The sequence below is a fragment of the Micromys minutus genome, assembly GCF_963924665.1.
Source record: "Micromys minutus genome assembly, chromosome: 27".
Classification (NCBI taxonomy): domain Eukaryota; kingdom Metazoa; phylum Chordata; class Mammalia; order Rodentia; family Muridae; genus Micromys; species Micromys minutus.
The window spans coordinates 33,567,070-33,589,163 of NC_137962.1; positions in this window are offsets into that span (position 1 = coordinate 33,567,070).

Genomic DNA, 22,094 nt, shown 5'->3' on the forward strand with positions numbered 1-22,094 from the left:
GAGGGAGAGAACTGGCTCCTGCATGTTGTGCCTTGACCCTTGAGTGCCTGCCATCGTATGCAAATGCCTACACACACCAAGGAACACGTGTGTGCCGAGACCAAAACTTAAGGAAAATTTAACAATGTGACGGTGCCCGGCCAGCCCTTCCAGAAGAGCGTGGGGTAGGTTTGCTCCTTGACACAAATGCATCGTGTTTATTTTGACCTCAGTTCTTCGAAATTGTTGACTCCACAATTAAAATATGCTGTGTGTTCCAACAAGTACCAGGCAGTGGTAATGACAGACCAGCCCATCTGTGCCTCAAGAATGTGTAATTTCTGTCTATAGTGGAATTTATAGAGAAGCAATGATGTGGAAAGCGTCTTGCGTGGTACTTTCTTTCCATTTTCTTTTTTTTAAATACTGTCAAAAAAACACTGGGTGCCTCTGAAAGTGATGTGATTTTGCCCATTTAAAAAAAACAAAACAGTATGATATTTTTACATTGGGGAGGGCAGGGGGCCTGATGCTAATGGAATTCAGAACTTAAGGCGGCAAGTAGACATTCTCAGACTAACAAGGACAGTGTGATGGGTACATACTCAAGGCAGTGGGTAAATTTACTCAGAGCAGAAGGTACTAATCTTACGATGAAGATAGTTCTATGGATTTACTTTCTGCTCTTCCCTATTTTGTCCAAAAAGATGACTTTAACACGTAGGAAAATCTACCACCCGTCCATCCAGAACTGAGAATTGGAGATTTATTCACCTACATTAATTATTTAAAAAACAACAACAGGTGAGGGGAAGCTATTAAAATGCAAATTCTTTCAAGCTGCTAACCTCCCTTTTCTTTCCTGCCTAATTCTCTTTGCGTGCTTTTCGCCTTTGAAATATATGGCGTTATTTTTCCTTCCCCCTATTACTTTTATTTCGCCACTAGTGTTTTATCCGATGCTTGCTAAATATTTGGGTGGAATGAATCCTCCAGCTTGGAGCAGCAGAATGTGGCTGTCATAATCGTGAAAATGTTTTAATTATCTTAGCTATATATGCCTGTCTCCGCAGCCCCAAACCCTACAGTATCTAATGCTGCCTAGCGTAAGAACAAAAGCAGCTGGGCTGGCTGGGCTCCGTTTTCATATTTGGTGGAGTCCGCTCTGGGCGGCTGCTGCAGCCAAGCCCCTGGTCACACAGAGCCCATGTGTCTCTGGACTAAGGAAACAAAGATGTCTGTACTTGGGAATTTTCCTCTTCCCGCACAGTGGAACTTTCTGTGTTGGATTTCCCAGTTCCCATAAATCAAGACCTCAGCTACCCTCAAACACAGGGAACCAGGCTGTGGTTGAGGGCGCTTTTGTCAGCCTGCCAGAGGGGTGGAGGTGAGTGGGCAGCTGGGCTCTGCAAATGTCACCTTTTTTTATAAAGGATGGGGCCTGGGACTAAACTCAGACAGCCACTAACTCAGCTCGTGGGCAGCATAGGCAGGCGGGTTACACAAAGATCTTCAGAGGCTCCTGCTTCCATTAGCCACAGTTCAGGCTCTGTGTGCCCGGGCACAAGTGCAGGTTGAGGAAGCACTGTGCAACAGGGGCTGGAAAGGCCTGGAGACCACTCAGTGCTCTCCAAAGATCTGCCTGGTGGTGGGTGTCCATCCTGGCCAGGTGGTTACTGGCTGGGCACAGGACTGGGAGGTAGATCCTCTCCTCAAAATAAATAAGAAAAAAAGAAGAAAAGAAAAAGGAAAACCTTAAAAACAAGTGCTTTAAAAACAGAGTGCAAAATAATACCAAATATTACCACACTGTGCTGTTAGCTGAGGAAAGCTTTCTTCTTTTTAAAATATAAAAAAAAAAAAACCAAAAAAATATTTTTAATTAAAATGAAAACGAAAGGCAGAAAGAACTAAATCCCTAAACTGTGGGAATGGTGGCATTAGGGATTCGGGACAGAATAAAAGAGCCTCTGTTTCCGAACACGAAGGTCCTCCCTCCTGTGTGTGGCTGGCCCTGCCTGTGCCCTTTGCTGGAGGACCCTACGATGTTTCTGGGCTTTCCTTCTCTGCTATTCCCAGTACTGCCAAAATAAATAAATAAATAAATAAATAATAATAATAATAAAATAAAAAATAAAAATTAAAAAAATAAATGGAAGCGAAATAATAAAACCCCCTTCAAAACAAAAACGACACAAGGCATGGAAAGCTGGTTTACCTACTGACGCCTCCTCCAGCCCTCATTCAGCTACTAACAGAACACGCAGCCACTGTGAAATACCGAACCGTGTGTTTTCATTATCATTTCGAAAGACCTAGCTCTGGATCTTAAAAATAAATGGCTTGGCTTCTGCTTCTTCCCTGCAGATTTTGGCAGTGCCTGCTTCACTCAGGATTGGGGAGGGGGGGGTCTCTGAAATAAAATTTGGGGTTTGGGTTAAGCCCAATTAAAAGGAAGGAGACATAGCAGTCACGGAGCACAAGATGGCAGGGCCCTCTCGGCTCATCCTCAAGCAGGAGAAGGGGAGAAGGTCACTTACCAGGAGCCGGAGGACAGGGTCACTTTCTCAAAAGCCAGCAAGTAAAAATGATGTCCCCTGCCCTGGCTGGATAAGAGGACTCCTGACAGCCACCAGTCAGTGCCCAGGGGCCAGCCTCTGTCGGACAGGCCCTTGGGCGTCCTGGGTTCTGGCGTCTGTTGGTCCATAGGTCCTGGCTTGGGCCTTGGCCACTCTGGCACCCGGGGTTAGGACTGCCAGGAGCAAGTGGCGCTGGGGGGAAACCCTGCTGCCAGCCTAGGAGGACGAGGAAAATGCTACTTTTGTCTCCTGCTCTCTCTCATCTGGCACTGGCTCCCAGGGAGGGGGGGCAGAGGCGGCCGCTACAGCTCTGCCCCGCCCACCGGGAATTTTCGAAAGATGCTCGTGGGTGCCTGGAGGATGGCAGACGTGGCAGAGGCGGGTGGGCCGGGCCCCCAAACCCACCACCAAAAAAAAAAAAAAAAAAAAAAAAAAAAGGCGGGGGCTGGACGGTGTGGAGAGGAGGGAGGATACCACAGTGCCACACCACTCAGCAGCTAGCCTGAGGATGCCTGGAGCACCAACCCAGCCTCAGCCCGGGCAGCAGCCAGCCCTGTAGATGGGCAGGGTTGGCTCTGGCGCCATGTTGCGACTGCCTGGCTAGCCAAGCCGTTCTGAGGGGCCTGGAGTCCAGGCAGCTTGAACTGTTCCAGATAGAGGCCGCATTGTTCCTAAGCTCAGTTCTACAGAGTAGCAGGAGGTGGCCGGCCCTCGGTTGTTCTCCTTTGGGAGAACCAGGGCTCTCCACTCCAGCTCGGGACTCTCAGGGTGACCCAGCCTAATCATGGAGGCTAGAGCTGTCTCAGTCAGGAGTCTGGACTACGGGTTTGAATTTTGCTAGTGTCAGCCTGTCTTCTCATCTATGTAAATGAAAGGGATACGTAGCTGGCGGGATATAGGAAGCAATCTACTTGGTGCTGAGCACTGTGCTCAGTACCAAAGCCTGGTAGATCCGAGAGCATCCCAGGGTGAACTAGCAACCAAGAACACGGAAAATGAGTGTCAGAGTATCACCTCTGCTCTCTGAGATCCCTGAGTGTAAGCAAAGTCACTCCTTGTCTTGGGGACACATTCCTATGGCTCCAGCCCTCTGAAACAACCAGAGGGGCTAAGGGCCCAATCGGCGCAATTTGGCTGAAATTTATCTACTATGGTTGCCTGCCTGTGCCACATCAGCTTGGCCGTCCTCTCTGTTTCATGTCACTATGGGCCCTTTATATGACATCAGGGGGACCCAATGAGTCTGGACTATGGGAAATGGCTCACGAGGGGGATGTGCCATCTCTCCTTAGATCCCTAGGCACCACCGAGCCAGCTCTGCCACAGAGGATGGTATAGAGGAACCACTCCGAGTGAGTTTAACTCCTCCTCATCATGTGTGAGACACACCTAGGGCCTCTCTGTGCACAACGATTCAAGTAAAGGATGGTCAGGCAAACCTCGATCTATCTTGGGTAGCCTGCTTGTTTTATACTGCTTTTTTGCTTGCTCAGACAGTCACGCTGAAGGCCAAGAAGAGGGTGGGCAGAGTGAGCTAGGAAGAGACAGCACGGGAGGAGTTTCTGGTCTCTAGCTCTGGCCTCACGCATACGGCCACGTGACTGCTTGCCAGCTGACGCCAGAGACAAAGCAGGTAGCATTCCGATGCCATGCGCTCGACCAAGAACACCGGGAATCCATGCCAGCAATGGCTTGGCATGGCTGCCAAGAGCCTGGCCCTGGGAGAAGAAGGGTCCCTATGCTTTGTAAAATGGGACCTGCTCTGCCAGTCTACAATCCAGGGAAGCCACTGCAAACCTGCCCCAGTGGCTATCGGGGGTCCTGCTGAGACAAGGGAGAAAAGGCAGAACCTGGATTATAGGACCATAAGAGATGGTGTACCCCACACACATACACACTCTGTGTTAACATAGTCAGAAGGGACGACCGCTACGCTCAGCTCGTCATCAAGGAGACGACAGCTTCACTACAGCTACGGCAGGCCACCAGAGCATGGGGACAGTTAAAGTACCATGGAGGGTAGTGGGTCCTCATCAGCTGCAACTGCACACTGTAGGCCTAACCAGCATCCACACCATGCTTTTCTCTAAGTGGGAAGGCTTAGCAGTTGACAAAAAGTGGGCGATGATATGCTTTTGAGTCCGGCCAGATCAGAACCAGCCTTGTCAGGTCCAGGGGCCATACAACCCAGGGACAAATTAGCTACAATTTTTCTTACTGCCCAAACGGATCAGAGAGGAGGCTGCGGTTCCGGGATGGTTTATAATCATTTAAGAAGTAATTATAAAAGACGGACTGGGATGTAAATATCTTTCTTAAATATACAGAAGGAGATTCTAAATTGAAGATATTTCTGCTGAGTGCCCCTCTGGCCAGAAATCCCAGTAGAAAGAACGGTCAGTGGGGAAAACCCAGCCCGGTATCAGAAAGCTGAGGCATCTGGGGTAGCGTGTTCTCTGTAATCTAAAGAGAAAACACACACAGCCTCAAAAATATATCCTTGGCCTCTTTACTCTGCCCGCCTCGCATGACAAGTCCTAACCTTCAACCTTACCCAAGCCTAATGGCCACCGTTGCTTATAACTCCTCTCCACCATTGTCTAAACACAGTCCCAGAGACCTGTGCACACATCTGCATCATAGGAAAGGAGAGACTCCAGATCCCAGACTCCAACTAGAAAATGCCAAAATCTGATAGCAAGTATGTACTCTGCTTTGTGAGCGCTTCCTCCAGCAAGTGGATATATCCAATGTTTTGGGGCTTGTTTTTGTTGTTGTTCTGCTGTTGTTTTTGTTTTCCTGCCCGGAAGACAAGATTTCATTCTTTCCCTTGATTTCAGCTTCTTCACACCTACACTCAGCCTTAGAGGATGTCTGGATATCCTCAAGTCTCTCTGCTTGGCACGTTGGAGGTACGGGTTAATATAGAAAGTGGGGTGCTAAGAACGTCCAGCACTCAAAATGATTAAGATGTACCGAAGCAGTTTTTAAAAAGAAAAGCTTACTTAGAAGACAAAGATTATCGTTTCCTAGGAAATTAATTTGAGTCTTTTTCAACTGGCCTGACAGGAATGTTTTGATGAAGGGTCACCTGAAGAAGCAAGTATCCTCTGACTTAAGGATTCCCCTTGGAAATTCCCAGAATTGAATAATTTTGGCCCTTTCCAGCAATCTCTATACAAAACCCTAGTCTCAGCTGCTGCCCTGGCTTTTAAGCTGGGGCTGGATCGGTCTTCGGAGGGTAGGCTGGGCAGACTCTCTATTGGTATAGAAGCCTCAGGGCTAAATCCAGCACATTCAATTCAGAAGACAGTCTTCATGGTTCCGCATACTCGGTTAGTTTATCACGAGTTCCAAAATACTTTCGATAGCTGGGAGTAGAAAGGAGAGCCAGTGTGGGTTTCTCCACTCCAGTCAGACTCCCACAGTCTATGGGCCACTCCCAAGTTCATCTGAGAACAGGATGTGAGGAGGAGGAGGAGACATTGGAAAACCACAAATATGGGCCCACATGGTCTGAGGAGCACTCTGGAAAGTGATTGTATTGTCCGGTGCATTCTGTTCATTTGCATCCTGATACCCAGCTAGGCTGACCATGCTTGGCTCAAGGGAAACCTCATGTGGCTCACAGTCCACAACCTGGCCATATTTCCACAGCCTGCAGACACACCCCAGTAGCCTTTGAAAAGAAATCACAGAAGGAGCAAACCAATTAGTGAAAGTTTAAACGGCACTCCATAACAACGATGGACTTGCCTGTTGAACTTTCCCAAGAACAGCGGCTCAGGGAACTTTCGTTTTCCCTCCTGTAAACCTCTGGTCTGACTGTGAGGCCAGGGCCCACAACACTCAAACAACTGTTCCAGCCAAAGGAACACTGGTCAGTCCTCAAAATAAATACCCCATATAAAAGACTTTTTGTCTTGGTTGAAAGACAAGCATTGCTTTTCCTTGCTCATTGACTCCATAACATCAGAACGTGTGGTTAGATTCCTTCAGGTTTTTGTTTGTTTGTTTGTTTGTTTGTTCTAACAAGGTGTCTTAAAAAACTGCATCTTTCCAAAGAAACATGCCAGGAGAAAATTTCTCCAAAGCAAGCTATTTGGTAAATGTGCCGGGCCAGGGATCACCTCTGCTCATCACAGTGGCAAAGCTCTCTTATCAGATGTTTATCTGCATCTCAGCAAGGATGAATGGAAGTGGTCACAGCCACTCTAGACCACCGTCAGGGTACAAGGTTCAGATCTGGACCAGCCCCCTGCAGTCATTTTCCAGAAAGATCTTATCCTGCCCTGTGAAGGTGTAGCACATTCTGAGTCCCCAGGGGGAACTTCTGTCACAAGAAAAGTTCTGGCTTTGCGAATTCCCGCCAGCCAATCTAAGGGGCTAGGGAGTCAACTTCTTGGTGTACTTTCTGGATAAACCAGAAGTAGGATCCGTTACCTAGAATATAACATAATAATATATCATATGTAATACAATGCACAGGGTATTAAATGAGCAGTATATAAATAATTATAGTGATTTGATTTACCATAATGGCTGAAGCACAGCCACTGGATGCTCCCAGGCAACGTGCCTAAAATCGTGCCTTATGAAAATAATGTTGTCTGCATCCTCTGAGATTGGCATCTCTATTCCTCTTTGGAATGCTCATGGTATGGATTTGTGGGGATGGGGGGGCAACAGGACTTGCTTGGGTCACATGGTGAGCCAGAGACAAGGACAAATTGGAACCTGGAATGTTCCAACTGTACTCCCTGGTGTGAGCTTGAGCCCTCCAGCATCGGCATTCTTCTTTCACTCAACGCATGCAAATATACCCTGAAAATCCAACCACAGTAACACAAGCGAGGCACGGCCAGTTTATATTTCTTTCCTGGCCCAGAAGTCCTGTCCCTTCCCTAAACAATGTTCCTCTTTCAAGGCCCATAAGAAAGTTCTCCTGAACAGACGGGAACACTCACCTAGCAGGGTGCCCATCTGGATGGGCAAAGCCTTCTACATCCCTCTCCCTCCTGTCTTCTTGTAGGACCTGGCCTGTGCTGAGCTGGGGGAGGCAATGTGCCCTCCTGGGAACTAGACAGAAGCAGACAGGCTTACACAGGTCACCAGCCAGGTGTGAGCCGCACTGCTACAGAGCCTAAAGCACACTGCCATGGAAGAAGACACCGGTGGGCCTCACTGCCACGCATGCCTGGTGCCTAGCCCAGCCAACATCTGCCAGTACCCCAGAAACTACTTGCCCAGAATAGTGTGAGGCCACCATGGCCTTAGCCCTAATTTAGCAGCAGAAAAACAGAGGTCCATGCCCCGGGACAGCACAGCCCAGCAGTCCACCTCACCAGGGCCCGCTTACCTGTCCCTTATATTAAATCCAACAGGAAGGAAAATAGACAAATATTTGTTTTCTTCTTTAGAGCCTCCTCTTTTGTGTATGTGTATACAAAAAAATGTTGCCAAAACAAGCTATTTGAGCATGGGAAGATGCCCTGAATAGTCTCCGGGAAACAAAACTAGGGTCTGCTCTGGCGGTACATAGAACCCTGATATTTGGCAAAACAGTGGCCTTGGTTCAAGGCCCCGGAACAACCTCCTCTGACACTCTGGCTTTTCCTGCTTCTTCGGGTTCCACACAATGGCCTGGGGAGAAGTAGAGATGTGCACTTGTTTGGAAGTCTGCTTTAATCCTAAACATGCCGAAGAACTTCAACTAACCACCGCACAATCTCCACCCTCCCAACCCTGTGCCGTGGCTCTTCTGTGGACAAGGGAAAACACTAGCAGCATTTGCCCCGTAAGGCTACAGTGGAGTGTGAGTTTCTGTTAAAGACCCCACCGTGGCCAAGGCTAAGCCAACCAGCTCTGGGCGGGCACAAATCACCCACGGATACACGTCTACATCTGAGATTGCCCCCAAATGTCTCACCCGGGGCTTTGCATTTGCCAAATGCCTCTGATTAAGTAATAAATAAAATCTCCAAGCAGGGGCCGTGCATGAGCTGTGCAAAGCAGACTAACAAAAAAATAATAATAATAAAATAAAATAAGTAAAATAACCAAAACCAACCAAACAGATGAAAAAGATGGTCAAAGTCAGTTGCTGTTCTGACTCTGTCAAAGAGAAAGCCTCCTTTACTCTGAAGTTCTTATCCTGGACCAACTAGAGTAGGCAGCCCAGGGTGGTAAGCATAGAGCAGGCCTGGACTTCTCGAGCCTCATCCATATTCCCAGAAACAGGGCCTCAAATGCCAGCTCACAGCTCTGGGGTGTTATGGAAGTAGGTGCCCCCCAACTCTGTGTGATTTGAGAGGAGTGTCCCTACCAAGGCTATCCAAGCCACATCCAGAAAATGACAAGCCAAAGCACACCTGCAGCCCAACTATCCGAAAGCAGCCTTAATCCCCACGCGGTAGTGTGGTTGTAACCCAGGCTACGAACGCACATGTGGAGGCACGGGTTTTACCTCCCACAGCCAGACCCTATGTGCTCAAATAAAACGAAGCCATTGCTGGCCTGGAGAGATCACATAGGCTTTTGAAATCTAACTTTGAAGAAATTAATTTCAGTGTTCCCTAAAAACCCTATAATTATGTCAAAGACAATTTCTTTCACCTCCCCCCCCCTTTTTTGATTCCCCACAAACCTCCTCAAGTCTGCTTGCTGGACTGTATGAGCCACCTATAAGAAGGTGCATTTATTACAGAGGTTAGGAACTGGGTTTTGTTGTTATTTGGTTTTGCTTTGCTTTATTTAACTACACCCCCTCCCATAAACAAGAACTTCCCACACAAGGACCTTCCACGGCACCCTGGATTTCTGCGGCTATGCTGAAGATTCATCCTAAACCAGCTCTCGGAAAACGTCTATCTAGCATTAAATAATATTTTTAAAGTCAAAAGGGTTTAGTAAAATAGTTCAAAATTTCGAGAAAGGACTTAGGCTTCCAAATAACATTTGCAAACCCCCCCCCCAACAGATGTTTTCTCCTTTCTATTGTTTAAGATGCCAGCTATAATATTTTATATGCTCGATAAAATTTCTACGTGGCTAGCAGCCCCCACACCAGAAGCTGTGTTTCACAAATCCCAAGTTCTAGACAGAGGACAGTGTGGCATTCTTTGCAAACTACCTGGCTTCGGGTTCGAGAGCAACCTACCGCGGATATGTCCCCGACTCTGAAAGGCAGCCCCGGCAGAAGGACCCCTTGTAGAAATCTGCCCATTAAATATTTAAATGCCAAGTCGGTAAAGTGAAAAAGCTCTTACCTCTCAACCTTGATCATGACCGCGGCGCACAGGTCCACCGCCCTGCCAGACCACCTCTTGGCCGCCGCTAGCGCTGCGCTGGCATGCCCGCGGCTGGCTGGAGTCCGGGGTGACTTGCGTCAGGCTCCTGGGCGCACAGGAACAGCCAAGGGCAGTGCAGAGCCGCTCCTACAACTCTTCTCAGGGTGGAACGGCCTCTGGCCAGCGCACGGTGAGGCCCCAAACCTCGGACCCACCGCTCTTCAGGCTCCTGCAGTCTTACATCCAACGACCCACCACGAAAAAGAGTGGCCCGAAGGATCGAGTCACGCGTCCACGGCTGGCGGCACTGGAGACCTTTGTCCCGGACGCAAACAAGAGCGTGCGGGCCCGCGTGCGCCCACGCCCTGCCGCGGAGGACCGGGCCAGCATGCTCCGTGACTTTCTCCAAGTTCACGTGCATCCCGGAGCGGCCAAGCGGGCGCAGCGGGCCCGGACGCTCAGAGTCTGGCCGTCGGGCGGGCTCGGGACCCAGCGGCCCAGGGCGAGAGCGGGGCCACTGTGAGCCACCGGGGGCGGCCACAGGGCACCGGGACAGAGCGGGCCACTCGTCTGGCGCTGCCCGGGCTCCGAATGCAGCGGCAGCTTGGCACAGACGCGCCGCGCGCCCGGTGCATGCTAATGGCCGGCGGGCGCGCCATGAATTATTCAGCAGCGGCGCGGAGAGGACGAGCGCGGCTCGGAGGGCGGCCTGGGCCGCGCGTCCCCCGCAGCCGCAGAGCGGCCGCACCGACTTCCCAAACTTTCCCCGGCCCGCATCGAGGATGCGGCCCCCGCGGCGCCGTGGTCCCCGCCCGAGCGCGCTGGCCGCGCTTCCCCCGTTGCCGCCTATTTTATGTCTTTTGTCTCGGAGTTGGCACCTGTCCCAGAGAGCGCGTTTCCCTGCCCACCCCTTCGCCGCCGGATCGGGGCGGGGGAGGGGGCACGGGGGACCGGGGAGGAGGGGACGAGGGAAGCGAGGCGCCCGCGCGCTCTGCGTCCTGGAGAGACCGCCCGGGGGCGGCGGCGGCCGTGCCCGAGCACCCGGGCACCCTGCTCCGCGGGGAGGTCAGGGCTGCGAACGCGCCCGGAATACCAACGAGTCCGCCGTGCCCGCTGCGGGCCGGTACGTCCGGACGCCGCCCCTCCCGGGCCGCCCCCACCCAGACGGGCGCGCTCGGGCTGGGCGGGCGGCGGGAGCTGCGGATTCGTCGCCCCGGCCCCGCGCCTGGCCCCGCAGCTCCGCGTGCGCGCCCCCGCGGGCACGCCGCCCTGGGCGCTCCCCGCTTGCGCGCGCCCGCCCCGCGGCCCCGCCCGTCGCCCTCGCGCGCCCACCCCACATTGGGCACCGCACGGCGGAGACCCACCGGTAGAGCCCCGGGGCCAATGCAGCGGGGAGGGCTGAGCAGGAGCCGGTCCCCTGCCCGCGCCGCCCGCGTCGCCTTGGCACGGAGGCGGCTGCCGGGGCGCGCTCCGCGGCTGCGCTCCAAGGCTCTGGCTGCCATGATTGCGGGCAGTACCGGGACGCGCGTGCACGCTGGGGCCGATTGGGACCCTCGTTCAACAGCGATCCCCTCTGCCTGCCCGCTGCTCAGTGCGCGCTGAGGCCAGCCGCCAGGGTCACCGAGCTCTAGATAGGGTCCTGAGACAGCATGGTGGGCCCGATAGTGGTAGTGGCTTCCCGCAGGAAGGGGCGCGCGCATGGGCGACCCGGCCAGTCCAACGGAGCAAGGGGCGCGGTGCCCAGCGGGGTGCGGCAGGAAGGGCACACAACCTCGCAAATGGGTATGGGGAGTAATGCACAGAAGTGAGCATGCAAAGCGGCCGCGCAAGGTGCCTGGGGAGGCATGGGATTCGCAGAGGCATGTTGCCCAGAGCTGGTGCCCACCTCCAGGCTCGCTCCTTTCCCGCTGGAAACAACTTCCTGCTATTGGGACTGGGGCACAGGACCTGCAGGGGTAGTTCAAGGCCATGGCTTTTCTCTCAGCCCTACAGCAACACTGCTGGCTCCAGGCCACCCCGGGCCCCTAAAAGGGGGAATGGGACGGCTGGGCTCCAGGACCTGGTTACTGGTTAGAATGCCAAGGAGGCCGCAGCGTCTTCCAGATCGTTTCACTGGCGCGCATAAGCGTTTTCCAAACAGAGGCCAGCCTGGGCCTCAGGCTCTCAGAGACACAAGTGAACACAGGGTCCCTAGACTTGGATTCCCTCCTCCTGTCCAGACATGCTCTGGATCACAGCCACTTGGACCTGGCTGGTTCTGGAGGTGTATGATAGCCCATTGACGACCAGGGCCAGGGAGAACAAGGCCTCCAGGGCCCATCCCACAATCTCTGTGCCTGTCTCCCCCCTCCTCCTCCCCACTGGCCTTGGCATTCTAACCAGTGTCCTTTGACGTCATATCTCGCCATTTCTGTCAACCAATTGAAACTTGCCCGTTGTAATAAAAAATATAATTTTTTCATGCCATTGGTAAATTCAAAAGTTCCTCGTGTGTCCCGCTTCCCAGGAAACTTCATTCCACGTTGTATCGGACTGCCACGAGGAAGGACCAGAACACACTGGGTAAAGGTAGCCTGGGCTTGCTGGCTCTGCCGGAGCCTTTAACTACCTGTTTTATAAGACCACCATGACCCTGGCCTGTACTAGGCCACACCACATCAGTGCAGGCAACCCTGTAACATACAGTTTAGGGGAAGGGGGAAAAATATCCAGGACACATCCTGTCCTGATCAACTTTCATTTTCTACAATTACCAGTTACTGAAGGCAATCACAACTGGTGAGCTTCATTCTTTCTGGGGAAAAGTGTATTGTGGCCCACCTCCCAGAGCCTGAAGGGCAGGCGCCCTACAGTGTTATACCGGAGTAGCTCTACCGAGTCCCTGCCACAGGCTGGTGAAGCCTATCTTTTCTGGCACTGTGTAGTCCTTTACAGTTCTTACTGTCTGAGTCCCCAGCCTCGATCAGGAAGTGTGGCAAAAGGTGACTCTGTGTGGGGCAGTCTGCTAATGCCACATATGTTCCTAGGAAGCCTCTCTTGCTGCAGCCACAGTAGGGGATGGGGGGGGGGGGATAACCTCAACCGTGAGGTCAGAAAACAATAAAGATGTCTTGTGGTCTAGTGACTTTTGAGGCCCCAGAAGAACAGAAGCTCTGGGATTGAGCTTAACTGCAGAGATCCTGGTATTCCAAAGCACCAGGCCCTTCTAAACGCCAGACCTGGTTTTTCCAAAAATAATGAGCAAGCTCTGGAACGACCAAATGGGGGATTCTGAACACAAATATATGGTGCTTATTTGCACACAAAACTGCTCTCAAGTGCAAATTCTAAGATGGTTGCATACCTTTGAGATATACTCGTGAGGGGGGAAAAAGTTGCATCCAGCCACGGCACTACAAGCTATTTCTAACCACCTTCCTAAAACACTATAAATATTATAAGTAATGTAATATATGTTTTGTGATTAAATGGCAGATAAAAACATTGAATTTTTTTTTAAGCCACGAAGAAAAAGAAATTATCTTCCATTGTGCCGCTTACAAGTTTTGTCGCCACTGGCACAAATACAGATTTGACAAGTGTATCATTACACTGAGCTCAAGTACTAGATGCTTTGTAATTTTCACCTGAAATCATTGTGTAATCACGCCGGGTTGCTAACCTTCTTTTTATTAGCTGACCCCCCCCCCACTTACTTTCACATGGTAATAAATTAATTTAATGTCTTCTCCCCCCTTCCCAATTTTTATTTGGTAACACAAGAAATTGGGTGAGTCAAGAGCAATATTCAGGAACACATACTTTAAAAAATTCTCCCTGTACTTGGCAAGGATTTGTATGTAATTTGGTTGCAAATTCAGAAATCAAATTCTGACTAATTTAGGGAAAATAATGGCCTTGAGGTAATTCGATTGGGCATTATGCAGTTTGGTTGGCTAGCTTTTTTTTTTTTAATCTATTTGCTATCATATTATCCAAAAGGAGGAAAAATGAAACTGTGGTCAATTGATCCAAAGGGAAATTTTGATCTGAAACCTGAAAATCTTAAACTGTTGATGTGCATTTTTGCCAGCAGACAAGTTTGTGGTAAGAATCTGTTGGCTATCCCTCTGGGCTACAGCCATGCCTGGGATAAGATATTTGAAAATGAGTCCCAAGAAGCCTGTCCCTGGACCAGGATGTTTATAATATTAGCCTTATATAGTTATTTTTTCCTGATTTCTCCCAAGATCCGCCTGATGGGAATTTAGCCAGCAATTTCCTGCCATGCCTTTTCTTGAGCCCTGGCTTTCTCTGCTCGTCCCCTGGCCCACAGTCCAGCCTCAGAAAGCCGGAGGGATCCACTTTCGATTTGCCTCTCTCCACAAAGACACGTTTAATGGTGTTAAATCTCCAGAATCCAGGGCATTATGAGGACTTAGTAAACAGATGCACTTAATCTAGTTAAAACAAGCAGGATGGTCGTGAGGGGGAATTCGGGTTTTCACTCGTTCGACTTGCATGTCCAAGAATAATGGTGTTTAGAAAGCTGGCCGGGAACCCTGGCAGCGCGAGTCTGCAGCAGCTCCTGGGTAAGATGCCACTTCAATCATTGCTGACAATGTGCCCTTCAGAGTAGCTGCGAGACAGCTTTGAGTGTTCTGTGAAAAGGCAAACCAAGCTTAGGATTTCTTTCTCTCTCTCTTTCTCTTTCTTTCTTTCTTTCTTTCTTTTTTTTTTTTTTTTTTTCTTTCGTCTTTGTCTGGAAGTAGAGCACAGGTTTGAGAGTCCATTTTTCTACGCCTGTGTCGTACAAACTTGTGCTTCTCACTTGGGAAGGCAACCCTTCTTGCTCGATCATTTATACACAAAACCTACCAGAGCCCATGTCCCTTGACTATATACACACACACACACGTGTGAATATGTATGTATATTGATATGTCTTGTTTAGGAAGGAAACTGAGAAAGGAAAGAAAGCTCATTGACTCAAATAGAGAGAAAGCAATGGAAGAAAATCCTGAGCTGTTAGATCCACTGCAAGCAAGTGGCCATGGCAAGGATTCTTTCCTCCCGGACATAATGAAGCCATTTTCAGGAGCCTTTTGCTTTGGTTCCCTCTGTTTCATGTTAAACTTGGCTTTCGTTTGTTACCGACGGTAATGAGACTCTGGCTGTGGCAGAAGCAGACACAGGATGGTGTGAGACAGCCACCAGCGTCTCCACCACCGAGGCAGCTGATCTCCTCACGACACCCTCTTTCCAATCCTCTTTCTTTTTAACAAAAAGACCACACTTAAGTGTGCCTGCAGCTGACTGAGACGAAGCTCTCTGCTCCCATAGCTGGTGGGCGCTTAACTCTACGTCCACACACTCATCTGTGCTTGGAGAGCCTCTCTGAGTCTTTAATGCACTTCGGAAGCTCACCCGGATCTCTTTTTCAGTTACCCTATACTGACATCAAAGAGTCTCACCACCCTGAAAACATCCTCAAGGGGTTATTATCTCTCAAATAGAAGAGGAACATAACAGCGCGAAATCTGTGATCAATGTATTTATTTGGCCATAAACATATGTATTTTTATATGTAGCATTCCTGCTAGAGTGGCGATTTCACCTGGATTCAGATGATAAATTATAACTAATATCTTTCAATCCAGAGTAGTAACAACAAAAAAAATAATAGTATGAACTGGAGGTATAGAAAACATTCCTGATGAAAACCCCCATGGCTTGATTATTGGCTTCATACGTGAAATGAGAAAAGGTATGCACAGGTTTAAAAAAAAATTAAATAAAAATTACCTTTCAAAGGATGGAGGGGTTTGACTTAATTTTAGTTGCTCAATTCTACAATTTCTAAAATGGTACTATCACAAACTGGGAAGCTAATATCCATCTAATGAATGTGTTGTGCACCTCCTAGCATTTTATCAGCAATTTAGGGCGTATTAGAATCGGTAATTTTACAGATTCTGGTAGGAGGCACACATTTCCAAGAAAATGAAAATACATTCAAAAGTTCGCAAAGCTTGCTCCTCCCACAGAAGGCCCAAAGGGCTGCCTTCTTCTACACCGAGGCACCTCAATTTCTTGGGAGCAACTTTGCAACTTACTCATTGTTTTCTGGGCTCTTTAAAGGCCACTAACTCAAGACTGCAGACTCCCTTCGCAGAATATGGAGGCAAAGCTTAGCTGTGTCATTCTAAACTTCAGAAGCCATGGAGCATGTGCGTGTGTGCTCCAGATTTTACAACGATGACTGACATGTTAAGAAAGTCTGCTGAAAATTCGTCTTCCCCACAGCTGAAAGAAGGACCCCGGGAGCTCTTCTATGTTAGGCAGCTGAGGCAAGTTAGAAGCCCACTAGAGTAAAGATTTTAAAGCAAGAGGCGGCACAAAGCTAATGTGGAACTTCAGTGACTCATTGTTAACTTGCAAGTGATTGCAGGAACTGCTTTAAAACTCAAGACTTTATGGATTTTTTTTTTTTTTAAGGTTTGGGACACAACTTAGCTGTCTGTAAGTCATGCACACAGGGGATGTGGAAATCTTCAGGGAGGGGGTTAATTACAAGGTACTTGGATTTTGACCCAGCGCTCTTATTTTATTGGAATACCCTGGTTATTTTTAAAATGTCAAATATGATTTTCCCACAGTGAAATTTCCTCTGCAGCTTCATTACCCTAATTATATCTAATGTCAACTTCAGACTTAAAAATCCAATTCTTCATGGACGCCCTTTATGCCAGAGAGGAAATACCTTAACTAGGGATTTACCCAAGGAAAGAGAATATTTAACTGCTGCAAAAGTAAAGATTCAGTAGGAAGAAAGAAAAAAAAAAAACAATACTTTCATTTTGCTTCTGGCTATTACAGTGACTCCTGCTTACAAAAGAAGATGAAGTTGGTTTTCCTGAAGCAAAAGAAAGTGGTCATATAGGCCACTGAACAAGAAGAGGTACTGATCTTGGGAGATACATATCTATGTAATATATAATGTAAATGTTATATATCATATGTATATATTTTACATGTGACTTATATATGTAATATACATATAACTTTTAGTGATTAAAAAGCAGATTTTGAACATGTATTTTGAGAGAACCAGAAACATGAGCAGACATTTTATGACTGCCCCTGGGTCTCCATGTTATGCAGAGGGGAGGATTTAAGTTCATTTCAAAAGACTTTTCACCTTTGTGAATGTCTAAACCATTAACCAGTTTTTCAGCTCGGTGCTCTAAATTCTTAATATGTTCTGCCTCCCGGTTGCACTCTGCCCAGAATACTTTCTCTCTCGGGGACGCAGTGGACACGGCCACTGCTGACTCCTTCCCCCCCCCTCAAACTTTGTCCTGTGTTGAACACTGAGTTTACAGCAGGACCCCAAGGCCCACAGGGAAACTTCATAGGCTGGGAAAAAGCCTGTTGGCTCACACCTGGAGCCATGGGTTCAGAAAAATTAACCGGCTGTAGCCAAGAACCGGAACACTCGGCCTGAAAACAGTCTGCAAGAAACACAGAGTTCTTTGATGTGACAAGAAGAATTATAAATAAATACAACCGTTCCGAGGCAGACAGGTTTAGAGAGACTTTTAAGACAGCATGTTAGTGCCTCAAACTTTAATACTGAGGACATGAAGCATTAGATTCCTGGAGGTAACGTCTTGGGTTTGTGTGTGTGTGTGTGTGTGTGTGTGTGTGTGTGTGTGTGTGCGCGCGCGCGTGCGCGCACAGTAATAACACTTCGGTCTCCTCTGTGGCCCAGCGGCCGTTCTGAAGTACTTATTGGCTAGTCCTCAGCCAGGTGCAGGGCAGGCCCTATCTGTAGCCTCCTGAGTTACACCCTTTCTCATTACACCGGTGCCAACACCCAAAATTGCCAGAAAAAGCAACCTAGATAACAAACAGATGTCTGATACGGCGCAGCTTTCCTTGCAACAAAAACTGTGCTTTGTGAATGAGAGCCCAGCTCCTGGCTCTGCCACTCTGAAAGCTTTAAGGGCCCCAAGGCCAAACTGGTAGAGCCAAGGGGTGTAGACTAGGCTTAGGCTCAGGCTCATATCGAAGACAATTTCCTCTACTGGGCTGGGCACAACTATGAAGACCGTAGACAGACAAACGGCTATCTGTTATCCCATAGGACCATTAACACCAGTGCCCCAAATCGGGGCCACCTTGTTATCATGTTTAAAGGGAGAAGTTGAGATTCTTCCTCTCCCGTGTTCAGTCCTCGCCTTTATTAGAGTCAGCACGGAGGTGTTTGACACGGTCCAAGTCAACAACAGCACAGCTATCCCATAAGCACTCAATGCTATAGGAGCTGCCAAGTGTTTTAATCACAAAAGACTACCTCATGGAGAGGTGGGTTCAGGAGGTAGACATAACCACATTGCTAGTATATATGGCAAGGACTTTGCAACGTAGATAGCATGACTGGAATCCATGTGTATACAGCAAGCACTTATAACTTACACAGCATGCTCCCACCTCATCTCATCTGACGCTCCCAACGCGAGAGAAACAACAGAAATAATCAGACCTCTTGAAAGACTGAGGCCCAGCAGTCAAGTAATGACCAAGCTGGATATTACACAGACCTGGACCCTCAACCCCTGTCACACAAAAAAGAAAAGAAAAACATCACCATTTACTTCTTCTCATATAGGCTCACAGTTAAAAGCAATTTCCAGAAAGAAAAATAATAATAATAAAACAATACAACAACAACAACAAAACAGAATTCCATTCAAACCTCTAGCCAGAACTGCCTTAAGCTGGTTCAGTTTGGGCAACCTCCCCCAAACTGAGCCCCGAAGCCAGCTTTGGTCATCTGAAACTCCCACTGAAAGGTACATCCTAGTCACCTCTTCAAAACCAGACTTAAGGTATAAAAATCACGGACATGTGCTCCCTACGGTGCCTTTGAGACTCCTCATAAGAAAGCCACTGGGCCTGAAAGGAGGGATCATATCTCCAGGGCTCTGCCCTCATTCCCCTGAAACTGGAGCCTTCTCAACCAGTGAGTCAGAGTGCTTCCCAGCCCCATGGCCGCTCACAGCCACTCTAGGGCTGGTAAATACTGGTGTCATGCTCTCAATGTCAAAAGAAGGGCAGTTGATGCGGACGGTGGGAAACCTGAATCAGCAAGGTCACAGAATATTTTTCCTGAGATTCCCCACCACGAAGGTACTCAGAATCCTCAGCATCCCAAGGCAACCATCCACAGCACATTGCTAATGGTCTCAGAGAAACAGGAAGGCTAGGTCGATGCCATAGTCACCGGTAGAACTAAGACTCGGGGAAGGCCTGAAGAAAAGAGGATAATTTGGTAAGCCAGCGGATGGGAGACCCAAGTGCAAGAGTCTCCAAATGGTGCTGCTTCCAAGCCCAGTGCATTGCACACAGGCAAAGTTACCATGCAGCTTTCTCCTCCACTCCTGGTTGCGGCAGGACTCCGTTCCAGAGCCTTCCTTACAATGCTAAGGCATGCCCTGGCAACTCCAGAGTGCTTGGCCTTCCCGGAGGCAGTTTCTACCCTTCAAACAACACGTTCAGAAAGGAAACCCACATCTTGAAAGTCTTCCTGGCAAAGCCTGGCCATAGTTAAAGCCAGGAACAAAACTGAAATAACTGAGAATCGGGCCAGAAGACCTTGCCCAGAAGAGCCAGGGGCTGAAGGACTCTCTCTGCCATCTTCAAAAGCAATGGCTTCTAAGAGTCCTTTGCTTGTTTTCTTTCTGCACCTAATTACAAGAAAGTGCCTTTTATAAAAATAGATAAAGCCCATTTTCAAAACACAAGGAGTTAAGTCTTAAAAGCCTCTCGGGATAAAAATTATAGCCTTGTCCAATATGGGTGGAAGAACAAAGGAGACGGGGCAAGGAATGATCAGGCCTGAATTCAGTGCCTGCTGTGTGCTCGGTGTGAGATGCTACTGTCACCTGGTATTACCCTCCACTGGAGATGTAATTTGGAGGGGGAAAGAAGGGTTGTGTGGGAAGAAAGGGTCTGAGGAGTCCAGCTTTCTGGACAGAGGATTCTGTCTTTTCCTACTATATAAACAGACTTCCAAGCACCGATAAAGAACAGAAACGGGTTGGCAAAAGACAAATACTCTCTCTTTCTGCATCCAACCATCTGAGATCCATAATGACTCCTGGGCAAATAACAAACTAAGAGGACCAATGTCTCACCTGGCCACAGGCTTGCTTGGGACCCATAAGCAGGACAAACATAAGAGCAGCAGCAGCTCATTGGGTGAAGAGGATTTGCCCTGGCGTGCCTCCTGCGGGCAGCCCCACAGCTGAGCCATGAGCCAAGACTCCAGGTTCTAGGGCTTGGTTTCAAGGTGCAGCATTGAATCCAGAGGTAGCCCAATGTGCAACCTACAGTCAGGCTGGGGACTGCTTAGTTGCTGGGACTGTGATCAGAGCCACAGCCGGGCATGTATGGTTTTGTCAGGCAGAGACTAGGTCCAAGTCTGTAGTTCCTGGTCCATCTAGGTTTGAATCCAGTGTCTATATAGGTGTTGGGGATAGACTCTGCGGACCTGGCAGGGTCTGCGTCAATATCCAGGTTTGAATTTTACCCTAGACAGGGTCCAGGATCCAGGTCCAGGTCCTCCTTAGTATTCAGAAGTGTCCGGAGCAGGGTGCCTGTCTGAGCCCAGGGTCAATGTCCAGGGTCCTGGTCTGGTCTAATCTTCGCTTTGCACGGAAACCGGGATCTGCGCATGGGTGTCCTGGGCTGGGCGCCTGTCTGTGCCCAGGGTGTGTGTCCAAATTGGGGTCTACGTCCCTGTCCAGGTCCAAGCCAGCCGTGCACAGGCACGGACAGCGAAGGCCGCACGCGCCCTAATTAGCTGCGGGCCAGGCGGCAGGCTGCCCCATTGAGGACGAACAAAGGGCGCGACCCCGGGGTCAGGAGTCGCGGGCTGCCGACCGCTGCTTTGTTCCCGTGTTTGCTCGGCGGAGCAGAGCACACACTATATTGACTAAAGCGGATTAGAGGGTCGCGCCCTCACGGTCGTGCAGACCTGCGGCCTGGACCTCCCAGGGGCACGAGCCCTTCCCAGGCCACAGCTCGCTCACTGCTGGGGAAACTGAGGCTCAGGCTGCACCCTGAGGACTCAGAGTCATGCGCTCGCAGACCTGGTTTCTCCGCCGTGCGTGCAGGGGTCACTCCAGGGAGCCTCACCAAGACTTTCACGCCAAAGGAACATGGACATTTCTCTGACTCAGCATGTGACAGAATTTTGCCGGTTTTCCATCCAGCAGGACCCAGGAATTCGGTTTTTTAAAGGAAGACCCTGCCTGAAGGCTAAGAAATTCTTTAGTTAGACACATGAGCAGATTTTCTCCATATTACAAAATCAATTCTGCACCGTTACTGGCGAAAACAAAATAAAACAAAATCAGGCCCCTGGTCTTGAAACCAGCCGTGTGAGCCAGATGTGAACCGAAAGGGGTTTGCTTGTGAAAGGAAACTTTCCGAGATCTAGAAATTCTCGTAAACATAAGCTTAAAATTTATATGGTTTTAAAGAAGATGATGACTATAAATAGACCGCTAAGATTATCATTGACATCATGAATCCAGGATTCACTTACTTCTCCACTACCTAAAACTTTGTATGCCTTTAAATTGACTTCAAACACAAAACAGCCAGAGTGAAGCTCGCAGAGTCTGAGGAGGCACGCCCCTTCCTCTTCACGATAAACTTTAGGGGACAGCAATCACTTCTCCCCACGTCAACATAAAATTTTAATTGAGTTTTTTTGTTTGTTTGTTTGTTTGTTTTTAACTCTCTGGTTATGTAAGCACTTGTGTTTGACTAGGGACCCCATGAAATATTTGATTGATAACCTATCAATGTAAACATCTTCTATAGAGGAACAAATGACATTTACTCACCGCAGGGCATAAGTTGGCCTAACGAAGATTTCTGCTGCCTGCCATCGACCCCCAGCAAGTAAAGGAAAACAAGTCGTTTGTCTATATTTCTATACCTAAGCCTTTAAAAAATAATCCTTCCTCCGGACTATGAAAATACCACGTGTTTAAGGAATGCAGGAAAAAGCTTAAAGTCTCAGCAACTTGAGAATAAAATATAAGCATGTTAAAATATAGATAGCTTAATTAAAAAGTACACACACACACATGCACACATACATATATGTTCAGGTTAAATACAAAATACACAGAAAAGGAAAGACTGGATATAGGGCCTAATAGTCCAGATACTTCCTTCTTCACTAGTA